This window comes from Phyllobates terribilis, unplaced genomic scaffold (genome assembly GCF_046119375.1).
Source record: "Phyllobates terribilis strain yellow unplaced genomic scaffold, ASM4611937v1 Scaffold_10__3_contigs__length_209671492, whole genome shotgun sequence".
In the NCBI taxonomy this organism is placed as follows: Eukaryota; Metazoa; Chordata; class Amphibia; order Anura; family Dendrobatidae; genus Phyllobates; species Phyllobates terribilis.
In genome coordinates this window covers 60,597,355-60,611,376 of record NW_027362770.1, presented here as the reverse complement: position 1 = coordinate 60,611,376, position 14,022 = coordinate 60,597,355, and positions in this window count along the sequence as shown.

The window sequence follows — 14,022 nt, the reverse complement described above, 5'->3', positions numbered from 1 at the left end:
TTGCGTAGCGCACTAACCACCTTTTTGAGTGGACTAATGGGGACAAAAGGCAGGCTGTCAGCCCAAAAACAGCGGGGAAAATGGCCTGGTGCATGCTTGGTAGCAGGCAGTAGGAAATGTTTGGACTATTGCTTTGCATTGGGCACTAATCGCCTTTTTAAGTGGACTAATGTAGACAGCAGAAGCCAGGCTCTGACCCCTAAAACAGAGGGGAAAATAGACAGATGCTTTAAAAAAAAAAGGCAGCAAAACAAAATGCTACTACTCTGTGAGCTGGAAAAATATTGCTTTGCCTCTGACAAGAGTTGTTTTAAGATGGACACTGGAAGAACACTTTAACCTCTTCCTACGTAATACACAATCTCTCCCTCCCTGTGCTCTGACTTTGTTGTGTATCTTCAGCTCTGAAAAGAGCTATTTTTGGTGGTATTATGGAGCTTGTGAGTGGCTCCTTTAAACTGCCCCTGTTCGAGTATCTCTCCCTCCCTACTCTACACTGAACTAGTATACACTGCAGGTAGCCCTTAAAATGGCTTTTGTTTTATCAAGAGGCCTAAACTCACTCCCTAGCAGCTCAGCGATCTCTTCCTATGCTTGTAGAACGCAGGCTCCAGACGCAATATGCAGAAAATGGAGGCGGCAGGGCTTAAATAGAGCCTATGATGCTGCCAGCCAATCACAGTAATGCCACAACCAAGATGTCTGCGGCATTACAGTGATTGGTTAAGAAGCCCAGCATATTTAGTGGTTGCAAAGGAGGCGCCAAAACTGCAGGGTGGGACATCCGAAAATAGTGAGGCGAGTACACAAATACTCGCAATATAACGAGTAACCCGAAAACCTTACAATCCGTGCGATTAGCGAATAGTAACGAATACACTCGCTATTACTGTCTGCCATTACTGGAAAAAGACATTGAGGATCCAGAAAGAGAGCTGGAAGATGTACAGTAATCTACAAAAATATCAATTGTAAATACCATCTGGATAGTGGGGAGACTGCTTGCTGTAGCACTAGGTGAGGGTCTGCGGTGTCCACGACTAAGACAGGAAGCACTGTAAGCACTCATGCTACCATGGTTTAAAAGACCAAGGAATGTGGAGGGGTGTGCGGCTGGCTAACCAATTGGATTCCAGGAGGTGTATCTGTGGCGCCCCTGAGGGTTCAACCGCCACAGGAATGCTGCACTTCTCCAATGGAGTGTGGTGTTCCTCCTCTGAGGTAAGGCCAGTGTGATGGTTGTGACCTAACCTTTTGCATCCAACACCACATTCCACCAGAGGGAGCTAGTATGCACTAGGCGCTGCTCCCCTGGTTACAGGGAGACTGGGGAACACAAAGTGGTAGGAAACAGTTAGTGGGTGTGGGTGGAGGAACAACTAGTTGGTGACACTTCAAATCTAGTACTTAATAGAATGCCATCTTTGATCTTAGTCCTTCTGTCCTTTCTTCTGGTTCGTTCGTTCGTTGGTCCTTCGGTCCTTTCTGGTCCGGAGTCTAGCCTTTGCTAGTCTGTCGGCTGTCACTGTGCTGTCAAAATTACTGTGTGTAATGTGACTTCCCTCCGGGAGCGCAGATCCTGTGTGGGCCTGCACCGGCAAGGGACACAGCCCTCGTACCCTGACCTTGGGACGAGAGGTAGGTTGCAGACAAGGAATGTCTCAACCTGGCCAAGGACCAGGATCAAGAAGGCCCGGGAGCTTTAGTGTGTGGCTCCTTAGTTAATGGATCCCGGGGAGGATGCAGACGGAGCGGAGCACACCACCTGTCCTCGCCTACCTGATCTATTCAGAGGGATTCCGGCTGCAAGAGGGGTACCGGCCCCCGACACCCGACCTTGTACTCTACGTCCAGGACGGGAAAGCCCGGTTAGGCCCTGAGGATCCCGCCAGGCGTCGGATGGAGAGGAATTGCCACCCGAGCCCTACACCTGAGAGGAGCTCAGAGGGAGACCCGGCCTATCCACACACGCACAGACGGGAAAGGGTGAAGTCTGTAGTGCAGGAACACTCTGGTGTAGGGTCGCTACCAAACACTGGACTTCCTCGGAGGTAGTCGGACCCCCGTCCCTGGTGGCCGCAAGACTCCGCGAGGAGCAGGGAGTCGCCTTCCCGCTAATATCTCTGAGTGAGTAAAGCCTTGGAAGTTCACCCCTAAGGCCTCCAGACTGTTCATTACGCGCCATACCACACGACGCGGTGCCTGTACTCCCCGCGCTACTGCTACCCCCCTTCATCCTGTTTGCCTGCCCTGAGGCCTTGCTCCGCCTGTGGGGAGCAGTATTAACTTTAGCCGCCACGACACCGGGACTCAGCGGACTGCTAGCGGCGCTGGTGGCCCTTCACCAGACACCACAGGTGGCGTAGTCGTTAATCAGCCACTCAACCCGGACAAGCCCACACCATCTCTTTCTAATGTGACGGCCCTGAGCACGGGTCTGGCCCGGGCCACGGCTGCATCCCATCTCTTCAACACAGGGCCCGACACCGAGTCCCCCAACACCCAGGGTAAAACACTGGCTTTCTGAGTAGAGGCGTCACATATCCAAATCAGGCATGGTTAGTCAGGTCTGCCACACGCACACCTTCTTTCCCCTCTATCAGGTTTGAGGGGCCGTGGTTGATGACCAGGTTATGGAAGAGTATTAAGAGACTGGAGCCAGGGGGCGTTGGTGATGATGAGGCTACAGAGGAGTGGCTAGAGTCTGGAGACAGTGCCTATCTCAGCCCTTTAGTGTGGACAAAATGGGCCAGTAGACATTAAATAGAAGAAACGAATAAAGTCCAGATGAATGTGCATTGGTACATGGGCGTCCAGAGTTGGTAAAAAAGAAGAACATTAGCTAGGAGGGAAGGGCATGTCCAGGTATCCAGGTCTGATTTCCTAAAAGACACTTGAAAATGTATGTTAAAAGATGATGTAATGATCCAGATGGAAGGGGGGAGCAGTGAGGAGCAGATTGAGTCACATGGAATTACAAAGGTTAAAAACATCATATAACTGGACTGACCATCTCATCTTTATAGTGTATGAGTGCAGGAACAGTACAATGTTTTTTTATTTCCCCGGATTACTCCTTTAAATCAAAAGAGCACTTGTTCAGAAAATACTTAAACTTTTTGCAGAAGTTGAGTTGGTCATTAAAGATAATAGGCCATATAGGTACTCTAAGGCCCCTGGGGATACCCTGGACCCTGAGGTACTCAGTGTGGCACAATGAAGTTTCAAATTAACCAAATCTCCAGGTCTCGTCCTCCTTGGGCTGGAATTTCAAGAAGTCACTCGGAAGATTGGACTGGGAAAGGATGTTAGTGGTCTTTTCCTCAATATAGGAAGAAGAGTTATACAACATCCTCCTGAGTGCTCATGTTAAGGCAATTTACATGTGAGAAAAATAAGGCACATCTGGATAGAAAGGTGTACAAGTAGGATCCAAATCCATCAATTATGCTGCAAAAAACAGCATTCGTACAATATATTCAGTGTACAACAATAGAAAAAACAGAAAACGCGCACCATATATTGATGTCATAAAATGCAATTACAATAAAAAGAATATAAATTATACATTTGTATAATACAGTCAGTACTTAGCAAAAAACAGAGTAAATCCCAATCTAGCATCATTTGACGTTATTATCAATCTTTTATGCCAATAAGGAAATAAAGGGAAAGAAAAAGGGGTGAGGGGAAAAAAGACGGGGGAACACAAAGCAGGAGAAAAAATAGAGAACTATAGAAATATACAGCCAAGTGATTCAATGAAGCAAAACCAAGAGTCCATGGAAACACATGTGGGAAAGTGAAATAGTGTTACTACATTCTTAGGACAGAAAGTGGATACTGAAATCATCGTATGATACAGGTGCATCTCAGTAATTAGAATATCATCAAAAAGTTAATTTATTTCAGTTCTTCAATACAAAAAGTGCATCGTGGGCACATAGCCTGAGGGACACCAGACCCAACAATACAGATGAGCTGAAGGCTGCTATCAAAGCAACCTGGGCTTCCATTACACCTCAGCAGTGCCACAGGCTGATCGCCTCCATGCCACGCCGCATTGATGCATTAATTGGTGCAAAAGGAACCCTGACCAAGTATTGAGTGCATTTACTGAACACACATTTCAGTAGGCCAACATTTCGGATTTTAAAATCATTTTTCAAGCTGTTGTTATAAAGTATTCTAATTTACTGAGATAATGACTTTTGTGTTTTCATTGGCTGTAAGCCATAATCATCAACATTAAGGCTATGTGCCCACGATGCAGAAATGCTCCGGATTTTTTCCTGAGCGTTTCTGCATCTCCCTGGCAGAAAAAAATGCATGCGTATTTTACATGCGTTTTTCCTGCCAGGGACAAACGGATGTGAAGCGTTCTTCACATGCATTTCCGAATGAGGGTTGACAAGTGCTTGTCAACTTGGCCACACTATATAAATCCATGCAAGCGGCATGGATTTATATAGTGTGACCTTAAAGAATGGTTAAAAATAAAAAAATAAATCTATACTTACCTTCTGATGGCCCCCGGAGTCTTTATTCGCTCTGTCCTGGCTTGCCGGCAGCTCGCGGTACACTACACTAATGGACCTGCCGTCACATGACTATGACGTCAGCGCAGGTCCTTCAGTCCAGCGCGATCTGCCGGCATGGGAGGACAAGCGCAGCGGGGGCCATCAGAAGGTAAATATAACATTTTTATTTTATTCTTTTTTTCCCAGGTTCTATGGTACTCGGGTCCGGGGGAGAGTCTCCTCTCCTCCACACCCGGGTACCATCCGCACATGTAAACACGTGGAATGCGCATCTACAGATGCAGTGATGCGTAATCCATGCATTCTAATGCAAGTCAATGGCGGCGAAAATGCAGTGCTTCCCCAAAATAATTGGTAGTGCTGCGTTTTTTTCCACAATGATAATCCGCAGCGGAAATTTCCGCAGCATGTGCACAGCACATGCGGATTATCATTGGGGAACATGGCAGGCCTTCTACCAAGCGTTTTTTTAAGCGTTTCTGCAGCGTTTTGCTGCTGCGGAAATGCTTAAAAAACGCATCGTAGGCACACAGCCTAACAGAAATAAACACTTGAAATAGATCGCTCTGTCTGTAATGAGTCTATATAATATATGAACTTCACCTTTTGCATTGAAGAACTGAAATAAATTAACTTTTTGATGATATTCTAATTTAGTGAGATGCACCTGTATATAACTCCCAAGTTAGGAGAAGCCAGATCGCATACTGGTAGACATAATGGCATATATCTAGGTGTTCATTTTCTGTTTTTTCTATTGTACATTTGCTTGTATTTTCTCTTTAATAGACTAATGAAGGTTTTGTATAGACCGAAACGTCTCTCATGTTTTTTTCTGGATTTTTCACAATTAATAAATATTCCTGTTGAATTCACCGAACGAGGGCCAAGTGTTTTTGCAACGTAATTGACAGATTTTGATCCTAGTTGTGCACCATTTTTTCCAGAACTGCCTTTGTTTCTTACATATAAAATAGTACTCTGAGAGACTGACTGGCAATTAACAAATTAAAAGTCGCTGGCAGAGCTCAGCTAGTTAGAGACACACAGCCATTATCTACCAGGTATGGGGTGAGCTCCGCCTATGAGTCCACTCCATACACCTGATCCCTATTACCAAATACAGTGGATGTCAGTAAAGAGTTAAATGAAGGAGTTATACACTTATATGCTTACCATGCTTATTTGAAATTGCAACATGGAAGTTGAAAAACAATGTTTTATTGTTGTATTACTTTGTACCACTAATTAAAAAATCCTGAGGATATAACGTTGGTACATCTCCATTTATTTCTGAAGATATTGGCAGTCTATGAACATAATGAAGGGTGCCAATAATGGTGAGCAGCACTGTAGATGTGAAAACAAAAAAGTAAATTTTTTACACTAAAATACTGTTTTAGAACCAAATTTACAATTTCCACGAGGGGTAATAGAAGAAAATGGACCCCATAATTAGTTATGCAATTTTTACTGAATGTAGCAGTACCCCATATATGATTGTACACTACTGTTTGAGCACACAGCAGGGATCGGAGGGGAAGGAGTGCTAATTGGTTTTTAGAACATAGATTCCGCTTGAACAGAATGTGGGTTCCATTAGCCAAGCCCCTGGGGCGCCAAAACAACAGAAACCCCCCACAAGTGACCCCATTTTTTAATATAGACCCCTCAGGGAATTCATCTAGGGGTCTACTGAGCATTTTTAACCTACAGATGATTCACAAAACATTACAACATTTAAATTTTTTCAAGTAAAATACTGTTTTAGCACCAAATTTATAATTTCCATGAAGGGGTAATAGGAGAAAATGGACCCCATTATTTTTATGCAATTTTTGCTGAACGTGGCAGTAGCTCATATGGGTTTACACTATTGTTTGAGCACATGGCAGGTATCGGATGGGAAGAAGTGCTACTTGGCTTTTAGAGCAAAAAAACCTGGGAGTCTGAACTGAAACGTAAATTGATGTGCATGCAAAATGTAAATGCATGTTCACATAAGGCCACTAGACAGAGAAAAACCAAAGACAAGCAAAATACCCAAATACCCAAAGGTAAATGGATAAATCGCAAAGTGCATAAAAATAATGATAAATAATAAAGGGTATTTAGTTAACATAAATTTTGATCAAAATAATGTAAAAGCTGTCCCGCCACGTCACGGCATCCCTTGTGGGACAGTCCTAACTCTAATATTAAAACCTTACCATTTGTCAAGTGACATACATATGGATAAGAGCTGAGAGGCTGAACCCTCTAAAACCCCTTAATGCCTGCCGTTTCAATGCATATCGGCTGTCGTTAACGGGTTAAAAAGCAGACCCTATGATTGTAGTAGTGTTGTTGGTCGTATTACCTGGCAGATGTTTGCAGTACTATTTATACACTGAAGCTAACCATCAAAATGCAGTCCACAATGTGTCTCTAGTGGAAAATGCACACTTGATAAGAGCTTTAGCTCATCCTACACGGATCAGACAGCACACAAACCCAGGGAAGCATCAGTCAGTGCAGAAGGAAAGATCGTATTCTTCCTGCTTACACTAATAAAGAACATGTCATTCTTCAGTCACAGCTATACATATCAGAGTGCATTATGTTATTAAAGGGAACCTGTCATATCCAATAATGCTATTAACCTGCATATTTAAAGTTGATCTGCAGGTAATAGTGATTTTAATGTGCCCGTTGCCGCACTCACTAGTGCGACACCTTGGAAAAAATTAACTTTATTTCTCCCATGAGCTGCCATTTTTCAGTCATGCAGGCTTGCTAATATGTCTGGAAGCATGCCCCAGCATCTTTGATTGATAGCCGACTCTTCACTGATGCACTGCTAATCTGGCTGACACTCAATGAGATGGGGTGTTCTTACAGCTGCCGCTCACAGTATAGGGAGAGTTGACTGAAGCTGCACCAGCAGGCCTGCATGACTGAAAGCTAGTGGCTAACGGGAAAAATAAAGTAAATTTTCTCCCGGGAGCAGCACTTTCAGGATAGTGGCCGGGCACCTTCCTAATACAATTAACCTGCAGTTTAACCCTATATCTCCAGGTTAATACAATTATTGGACATGACAGGTTCCCTTTAAGAAAGTATTCAGGCCCTTGAGACACAGGAATGTTTTGCCAAGATTATTTCTAGCTAAAGAGTTTGTCTTACAGTTTGTAAAATTCAGTAAAGAGAAAATATAGTTTAAATAATGTTTAAATAATGAAAATATTACTTCTTAATGTAGACTTGTGATGCTTATTTTTCAGAGTTACTGCTTTTATGAAAGATTTTATTTCACGTTGCATTTTGCATTAAATATCATGCCCAAATCCCAGTTTTATATCTTCAATTGCACTGTCCTTAGAGAATACTGGAAAATAAAAATACACAGACGACGTGCTAAATGCACTTTATTTTTATTTGTACAATTAGCTCTTCTAAATTGGAAATTAACATTTTATCTGATTTTCCCTATTTTACAAAACCTTTAAGAGATTTCTTTTACAAAACAAACTCTAAAAATTCCTTATTATGTCATAAAGAAACAAGTAAATATTTGAACGCGATAATCAACTTAATATGAAAGCCTATATATGCTTTGCTGTATACATCTATTTGATATATAAAGAATGGTATGAAAAAGAAAACTGGCAGATGCCCAAAAGCATAGGGTGTTAAATGTTGTGTGAACCAGAGCTATAACAATCACAGTTATTAAATGAATCTCTTTATTGCCTAATTGAGCATATGTATTTGATCATTTCAGGCTATTGCCAGAAAAGATGCAGTTGAGATACAGGAGAAAACTGAAATATATGCGTTTGAATGACTTACTGTGAACTCTTGAAAATTATAAGATGTATATACAGTGCTGGCCAAAAGTATTGGCACCCCTGCAATTCTGTCAGATAATACTCAGTTTCTTCCTGAAAATGATTGCAATCACAAATTCTTTGGTATTATTCTCTTCATTTAATTTGCTTGCAAGGAAGAAACACAAAAGAGAATGAAGCAAAAATCAAATCATTGATCATTTCACACAAAACTCCAAAAATGGGCCAGACAAAAGTATTGGCACCCTCAGCCTAATACTTGGTTGCACAACCTTTAGCCAAAATAACTGCGAACAACCGCTTCCAGTAACCATCAATGAGTTTCTTACAATGCTCTGCTGTAATTGTAGACCATTCTTCTTTGGCAAACTGCTCCAGGTCCCTGATATTTGAAGGGTGCCTTCTCCAAACTGCCATTTTGAGTTCTCTCCACAGGTGTTGTATGGGATTCAGGTCTGGACTCATTGCTGGCCACCTTAGAAGTTTCCAGTGCTTTCTCTCAAACCATTTTATAGTGCTTTTGGAAGTGTGTTTTGGGTCATTGTCCTGCTGGAAGACCCATGACCTCTGAGGGAGACCCAGCTTTCTCACACTGGGCCCTGCATTATGCTGCAAAATTTGTTGGTAGTCTTCAGACTTCATAATGCCATGCACACGGTCAAGCAGTCCAGTGCCAGAGGCAGCAAAGCAACCCCAAAACATCAGGGAACTTGCGCCATGTTTGACTGTAGGGACCGTGTTCCTTTCTTTGAATGCCTCTTTTTTTTTCCTGTACACTCTATGTTGATGCTTTTTCCCAAAAAGTTCTACTTTTGTCTCATCTGAACAGAGAACATTCTTCCAAAATGTTTTAGGCTTTCTCAGGTAAGTTTTGGCAAACTCCAGCCTGGCTTTTTTATGTCTCGGGGTAAGAAGTGGGGTCTTCCTGGGTACCCTACCATAGAGTCCCTTTTCATTAAGACATCGACGGATAGTACAGGTTGACACTGTTGTACCCTTGGACTGCAGGGCAGCTTGAACTTGTTTGGATGTTAGTCGAGGTTCTTTATCCACCATCCGCACAATCTTGCATTGAAATCTCTCGTCAATTTTTCTTTTCCGTCCACATCTAGGGAGGTTAGCCACAGTGCCATGGGCTTTAAATTTCTTGATGACACTGCGCACTGAAGACACAGGAACATTCAGGTCTTTGGAGATGTACTTGTAGCCTTGAGATTGCTCATGCTTCCTTACAATTTGGTTTCTCAAGTCCTCAGACAGTTCTTTGGTCTTCTTTCTTTTCTCCATGCTCAATGTGGTACACACAAGGACACAAAGGACACAGGACAGAGGTTGTGTCAACTTTAATCCATGTTAACTGGCTGCAAGTGTGATTTAGTTATTGCCAACACCTGTTAGGTGCCACAGGTAAGTTACAGGTGCTGTTAATTACACGAATTAGAGAAGCATCACATGATTTTTCAAAGGGTGCCAATACTTTTGTCCACCCTCTTTTTTAGGTTTGGTGTGGAATTATATCCAATTTGGCTTTAGGAAAATTCTTTTTGTGTTTTATTCATTGAAGACAAATTAAATGAAGATAATAATACCAAAGAATTTGTGATTGCAATCATTTTCAGGAAGAAACTGAGTATTATCTGACAGAATTGCAGGGGTGCCAATACTTTTGGCCAGCACTGTATAGTGGAGATTAAAACTACATGTGTTCTGGGTGTGTCAGATGTGACAGACAGTTGCTCTGCAGTTGGTTGCAGAAAATCTCTTCGTTTGGCATTACAGATATCTTCATAAATCTGTCACAATCTAGGACCCAGCGGCTACCTCCCTCCTGCTCTGATTGACACCCAGACCTGGGTGTTTAAATATTTTTAGTTTGCTACAGGGAGCCGTCGGTGATATTCACATGTTCTCTTATGTAGGCTTGGAGCTATTGCAGTCTGCCTGCTTCCCCCTTTGTTTGTCTCCCTTGTTGTCTTTAGTTGTTTAGTTGTTAGTGGGGACTGACCAGCGGTCATCCCCCTTCCCTTTCCAGGGCCAAGCTCTAGGGAGATCCAGGGCTTCAGTTTTCTGTTCGGCGATTGGTGCAGAACAAATATAGATATGGTAGGGTAGACAGGGTGATATTAGATCAGCCTAGGAGGTCTCCACTCCCCCTTTCCCTAGTGTTTGGGCTCCCTTCCTCTCATCCCTTCGTGTTGCACTTTGTCTTTCCTACACTGTGTGTGACACGATCACCGGCCGTGCATATTTATGAAAAAAAAAAAAAAGACTGACACTTGATTATATGTACTGTATGTGCTTTTTTTGTCGGGGGTGTTTCTTTTTCTTCCTTTCTCCCTTGGTATGGTTTCAGTTGTTGAGCTCGCAGTACTGCGCTGTTTGTCTCTGGAGGAGAGTGGCCTCCGTTGTGTGGTTCAGCAACAGCATCAGCGGCTAGAGGTCGCTAATGTGGGGGTCTCTGCAGATAGGCCTGTCCAGCCTGAACCCAAGGTTGCCCTCCAGCACAGGTTTTCAGGAGGTAGGGACAAGTGGGAATTGTGTTCTCATTGCTGCAGGGAGATCCTCAATACTGGGCCTTTTCTATACCGCAGGATTCAGGCTGTCTCCAGTCTATGAAGGTTTTTTTTGGGTGCCCTGGCCCTCATCTATGATGACCCTGACCGAGTCACCTTGGCTGAGTCTAGGCTATGTTGCCTTCAGCAGGGGAATCTGTCAGTGGAGACATACATCTCTGAATTCCGTAGATGAGCAACGGATACAAAATGGAATGACTCAGCTCTTAGAATCCAAATTTGTGAGAGCCTTACTGAAAGGTTAAAAGATGCTTTGGCAGTGTATGAAACCCCTGAGTCCTTGGAGGCTGCCATGTCGTTGGTTATACGTATTGATAGACGCCTTCGGGATAGGTGGGTGAGACCACCTTTTCTGGAGCCCTCTTGTCGGGGTTATGCCTCTTTGCCAGGGATGCGGTCTGGCAGTGAACCAGTACTGGGGGAGGAACCCATGTTAGGGGGTGCCTCTGCATCGTAAATTTCCCCCGAGATTCACAAAAAAAAGCTTATATTTTTTTTGTGGGAAAAAGGGACATTTTATTGGGGCATGTCTTTCGATTCCTAAGAAAAAGGAAACTCGATTAACCCTTTGTAGTCTGGAGTTGGATAAGCAAGGGGTGCATTTATCGTTCCTGGTTTGTCCTGACAGCAGAGGTGGTGCTAGAGAGCAAAACCGAGAACATTTTTGTGTTTGTTGACAGTAGAGCTGGAGTCAGCATGGTTGATGCTGACTTTGTGAGAACTCATGGTTTTGCATGCTATACTTTACGCAAGCCTATTCTCATCTTAGCCATAGACTCAGAGCCACTTGCACAGAAAGCTCTAACTCAGATTGTACATAATGTAAAACTGAGGGTGGGGTTGGTTCATTGTGAGATAATCCTTTGCTATGTCCTGGACCGTCTTCCCACCTCAATTGTTTTGGGTCTTCCCTGGTTGGTAAAACATAATCTGTTGGTGGATTGGCAAGCCAGGGAGATCATTGAATGGAGAGATTACAGCCATGAGAACTGTTTAGATATTTCCCTTTCTACAATCTCTACTGAAATTTTATCTGCTTTTCTGTCTGGTTTTGAGGACATTTTTTCTGAGAGGTGTTGTCAGGATTTGCGTCCTCATTGTGCATATGACTGTCCTATTAACCTGACCCCCAGAGCTAAACTACCAAAATCCAGACTGTTTATTCTTTCTGGCCCTGAGAGACAAGCCATGAAGGATTTCATTGCGGAAAGTCTGGAGAAGAGACATATCAGACCCTCATCTTCGCTCGTGGCAGCAGGGTTCTTCTTTGTGAAGAAAAAAGATGGCGTCCTATGTCCCTGTTTAGATTTCCAGGAATTAAATCAAATTACCATCCGAGATCAGTACCCTCCTCCTCTGATTCCAAATTTGTTCAGCCAGGTTGTGGGAGCTAAGGTATTCTCCAAGTTGGGTTTAAAGGGCGCCTACAATATTGTTAGAATCAGAGAAGGGGATGAATGGAAAAAAGCATTCAATACCCCTGAAGGGCATTTCGAGAGTCTGGTAATCCCTTTCGGTTTGACCAATGCACCTGCGGTGTTCCAGCATTTCATAAATTATATTTTCCATCATTTGGTGGAGAGGTTTGTGGTGGTCTATCTGGATGATATTTTGGTTTACTGGCCTGATTTTGAGACACATTGGGGGCATGTTAAACAGGTGCTCCAGATATTAAGGGATATCAAACTATATGCCAAGTAGAGAAATGTGTTTTCGCCGCTCAGGAGGTGCAGATTTTGGGGTACTTGTTGTCATCTTCTGGTTATCAGATGTATCCGGAGAAGATCCATGTGGTCCTTGATTGGGACTGTCCCGAGAACTTGAAAGCTCTACAACCTTTTTTGAGCTTTACTAATTTTTATCGGAGATTCATCCAAAATTAGTAATCGCGAAACCCCTTACTGACATGACTAAGAAGGGGTCTGATTTTTAAAAATGGTCAGATGCCTCCCTGCAGGCTTTTTCCTCCTTAAAGAACTGTTTTGCCCCGGCACCTATTCTCAGTCAGTCCGATGATTCCCAACACTTTATTGTGGAAGTTGATGCGTCGGAGGTTTTTTTTTGATGGTCAGCAACCACATTGTTTTCTGGCCTGTATGATAACTCTTCTTATATTATCACCCCCCCTTGTAAGAAAGTTTTTCAACACAAAGGATTAAAGTATGGGCATTACATATGTACCTGAACTAGCATGTAAGATTTTTATTAATTCTTATCTTCTCCAATGGTTTGTCTCAGCCCCCCTGGGGTCTGGAACTTCATACCTCTGTCTTGCGGGGCTCTTCCTCACCTCTCAATCTTGTATCTGACTTAAGAGATAAATAAATGGACTTTAGCGACTTTAGTGACCTTATAACGCATTTGTCTGACCAAACAGTTTGTGGGATATATAATATAACAAAATAAAACTCATTATACTACTCTAGGAGATTGCTAATCATGTGATAGTTCTTTTTTTTGTTTAAGTGCTAAATGTATCTTTAGCCGATTTTGAACAACTGTATGCAAGTATTGCACCATCTCTGAATGGTAAAAATCATTGTCTGCACACAACTTGTGTGGTCTGAAACCCCATATGGTCTTTTCCTGGTGTGCACCTGCATGAGACTTGGGTCTTATTGCTGCTGCTACATGCAAGCGTGGCACTTTCCGTCACTATGGTGATGAGACTGAGGTAAGGTTACAGTCCTTTGGGCTGTAACAAGTATACGCAGGCGTAGAAGCCTCTCTTCGCATCTGCACAGCAGCGTTTGACTGCGGCTGCGCGAGGACGCACTTCATGGTTGAACACTGATTCATACTCTCTTCCGGCATGGAGGTGTCGCTTTCTTTTGCCGGCACCGCCGCTCCCGATACAGGGGTGAGTTTTCTCCCAGCTGATTAAGATGAATTAATTAATAAATATACTAATATTGGAGTGCACGGCACATTGATCATAGGCCCCTGAGGAAGCCACTTTGCGTGGCGACACGCGTTGGGCTACTTGTATGCCCGATCTTTTGTCTCTCCCTCACCCATCCCCATCTGCCCCCAATCTCCTCCTTGACCTATTTAGGCTCAGCTATATCACTCTATATC